This window comes from Bison bison, unplaced genomic scaffold (assembly GCF_000754665.1).
Source record: "Bison bison bison isolate TAMUID 2011002044 unplaced genomic scaffold, Bison_UMD1.0 scf7180017864280, whole genome shotgun sequence".
Lineage (NCBI taxonomy): Eukaryota > Metazoa > Chordata > Mammalia > Artiodactyla > Bovidae > Bison > Bison bison.
Genome location: NW_011494852.1, coordinates 3,664,306 through 3,668,025, shown reverse-complemented (window position 1 = coordinate 3,668,025; position 3,720 = coordinate 3,664,306).

Sequence of the window (3,720 nt, the reverse complement as noted above, 5' to 3'; positions counted from 1 at the left end):
AAGGAGTAAGCGTCTTTTAATTTCATAGCTGCAATCACCATCTGCAGTGATTTTGGAGCCCCCCAAAATAAAGTCTGACACTGTTTCCACTGTTTCCCCATCTATTTCCCATGAAGTGATGGGACCAGATGCCATGATCTTTGTTTTCTGAATGTTGAGCTTTAAGCCAACTTTTTCACTCTCCTCTTTCACTTTCATCAAGAGGCTTTTTAGTTCCTACGAAGGTCTTTTAAAATACTTATTTTGCTGCACAGGGTCTTAGTTGTGGCATGTGGACCTTAATTCCCCAACCAGGGATTGAAACCAGGCCCCCTGCATTGGGAGCATGGAATCTTAGCCACTTGACCACCAGGGAAGTCCCTCCCTATATTTAGGTCTTTTGAAAACATTTTCTCTCAGATATTTTGTAGCAGGGTTCCATAAATTACAGCTTGTGGGTCAAATTTGATCCACAGCATATTTTGTTGTCCCCATGAGCTTAAAATGGTATTAACATTTTAAAAACATTGTGAAAACAAAGTAAAACAGAGGAATGTGCAACAGAGACCATACATAAACTGCAAAGCCTATAATAATTCCTATTTGGTCCTTTAGAGCAAAAGATTGCCAACCCCTGTTTTGTATTAATGGTTTTGGGTGCATAGGTCTTGTACAGTGTTTGCTAATTTGTACTTTAGTACTTCATGAGGTCTTAAAAATGCTGTTGTAAATGGTATCTTTTAAATTTTAGCTTTCAATTGTTTACTGTTAGCATAGAGAATATAGAATTGGCTTATATACTGATTTTTGTATGCTGGAAACTTGTTAAAATCACTCTGTACTTCTGGTAGTATCTTTGTAGATTTCTCATGATTTTCTACATACACATTCATGACTTCTGTGAATAAAGAGAGTTTTTAAAATCTTTTAAGTCTGTATTTTATTACCTTTATGTTTTTTTCTGACACCTAGTAAAATATCAAATATTGATGGAGAACAATGGACATGCTTTCCAGGTCCCAGATCTTAAGGGAAAAGTTTTCAATATGCTGTTAGCTGGGCTCTTTGTATATTTGCTTCATCACATGAAGGAAATTCCTCCAATGTATGTCTGGCTGAGAGATTTTTTTTGATAGGGATTGGTATTACTCTGCATACACATTTGAAATAATAATATGGCTTCTTCCTCCTTATTCTCCTAATATGGTGAATTACACTGACTGGTTTTTGAATGTTAAACCAACCTTGATTCCTGAGACAAACCTCATCCAAAGGGCTGGTCATGCTAGATCACCCTCTTGTATTTGATTGGATTTGATTTCCTAAAATTTCATTGAAGATTTTATGCCTATGTTCCTGAGAAATACTAATTTTTACATTTCTGTATTATGTTTTCATTTTAGGGTAATGCTGTCTTCATTGAATAAGTTAGGAAAAATCTCTTCCATTTTCAGAGTTTGTGTAACATTGGAAAAATATCTTAACTTTGTAATAGAATTCATGGTAAAACCCTACAGAAGTGAAATTTTCTTCATGGAAAAGTGCTCATAGTCACTTGTTACCCCTACAGTGACTGTACAATCCATAGTAGTGATGCCTCCACTTATACCTAGTGGTGTAAGTGATAATTAGTGATCACTTCCATTTTCTCCTTTCATTTCCTGGTCAGTCTTTCTAGAAGTTTGTCAGTTTTGTTAATCTTTTCAAAGTCCATTTTTTTGGTGTTAATTTTTCCCTACTGTATATTTTCTATTATCATTTCTTTAGTTCTGTCTACTTCAGATTTATTTTTCTATTGCTATACTCTTAAAATGGAAGAATAATTCACTGCCTTACAATGTTTTAAAAAATTTTGTAGCCCTATTTAGTGTGAAAAAAGCCCAACACTTCCTGACAGACAAAACTGGGCCTATTCTATTTAGCTATTGATGAGGCAGAGCGCGGGCAGCTGTGACGGTGCACAGATTCCCACGTCTGACGTCAGGGGCAGAAGCCGGGAGGACCCCATGCTCGAGGGGTGGCGGCTGAGAGGAGCTACCCCAAGTCCAAGGAGTGGCGGCTGTGCAGGTGCCGGAGGGCCTAGAAGAGCTATTCCATGTTCAAGGTCGGGAGGGGCAGCGGTGAGGAGATACCCCTCGTCCAAGGTAAGGAGCAGCGGCTGCACTTTGCTGGAGCAGCCTTGAAGAGATACCCCATGTCCAAGGTAAGAGAAATCCAGGTAAGACAGTAGGTGTTGCAAGACGGCATCAGAGGGCAGACACACTGAAACCATAATCACAGAAAACTAGTCAATCTAATCACACTAGGATCACAGCCTTGTCTAACTCAATGACACTAAGCCATGCCCTGTGGGGCCACCCAAGACAGGCGGGCATGGTGGAGAGGTCTGACACAATGTGGTCCACTAGAGAAGGGAATGGCAAACGACTTCAGTATTCTTGCCTTGAGAACCCCATGAACAGTATGAAAAGGCAAAATGATAGGATACTGAAAGAGGAACTCCCCAGGTCAGTAGGTACCCAATATGCTACTGGAGATGAGTGGAGAAATAACTCAAGAAAGAATGAAGGGATGGAGCCAAAGCAAAAACAATACCCAGTTGAGGATGTGACTGGTGATAGAAGCAAGATCTGATGCTGTAAAGAGCAATATTGCATAGGAACCTGGAATGTCAGGTCCGTGAATGAAGGCAAATTGGAAGTGGTCAAACAAGAGATGGCAAGAGTGAATGTCGACATTCTAGGAATCAAAAAACTTAAATGGAGTGGAATGGGTGAATTTAACTCAGATGAGCATTATATCTACTACTGTAGGCAGGAATCCCTCAGAAGAAATGGAGTAGCCATCAACAAAAGAGTCCAAAAATGCAGTACTTGGATGCAATCTCAAAAACGACAGAATGATCTCTGTTCGTTTCCAAGGCAAATCATTCAATATCACAGTAATCCATGTTTGTGTCCCAACCAGGAACGCTGAAGAAGCTGAAGTTGAACGGCTGTATGAAGACCTATAAGACCTTTTAGAACTAACACCCAAAAAAGATGTCCTTTTCATTATAGGGGACTGAAATGCAAAAGTAGGAAGTCAAGAAACACCTGGAGTAACAGGCAAATTTGGCTTTGGAATACGGAATGAAGCAGGGCAAAGACTAATAGAGTTTTGCCAAGAAAATGCCCTGGTCATAGCAAACACCCTCTTCCAACAACACAGGAGAAGACTGTACACATGGACATCACCAGATGGTCAACACCGAAATCAGATTGATTATATTCTTTGCAGCCAAAGATGGAGAAGCTCTATACAGTTAGCAAAAACAAGACCAGGAGCTGACTGTGGCTCAGATCATGAACTTATTGCCAAATTCAGACTTAAGTTGAAGAAAGTAGGGAAAACCACTAGACCATTCAGGTATGACCTAAATGAAATTCCTTATGATTATACAGTGGAAGTGAGAAATAGATTTAAGGGACTAGATAGAGTGCCTGATAAACTATGGATGGAGGTTTGTCACATTGTACAGGAGACAGGGATCAAAACCATCCCCATGGAAAAGAAATGCAAAAAAGCAAAATGCCTGTCTGAGGAGGCCTTACAAATAGCTGTGAAAAGAAGAGAAGCAAAAAGCAAAGGAGAAAAGGAAAGATATAAACATCTGAATGCAGAGTTCCAAAGAATAGCAAGGAGAGATAAGAAAGCCTTCCTCAGTGATCAATGCAAAGAAATAGAGGGCAACAACAGAAT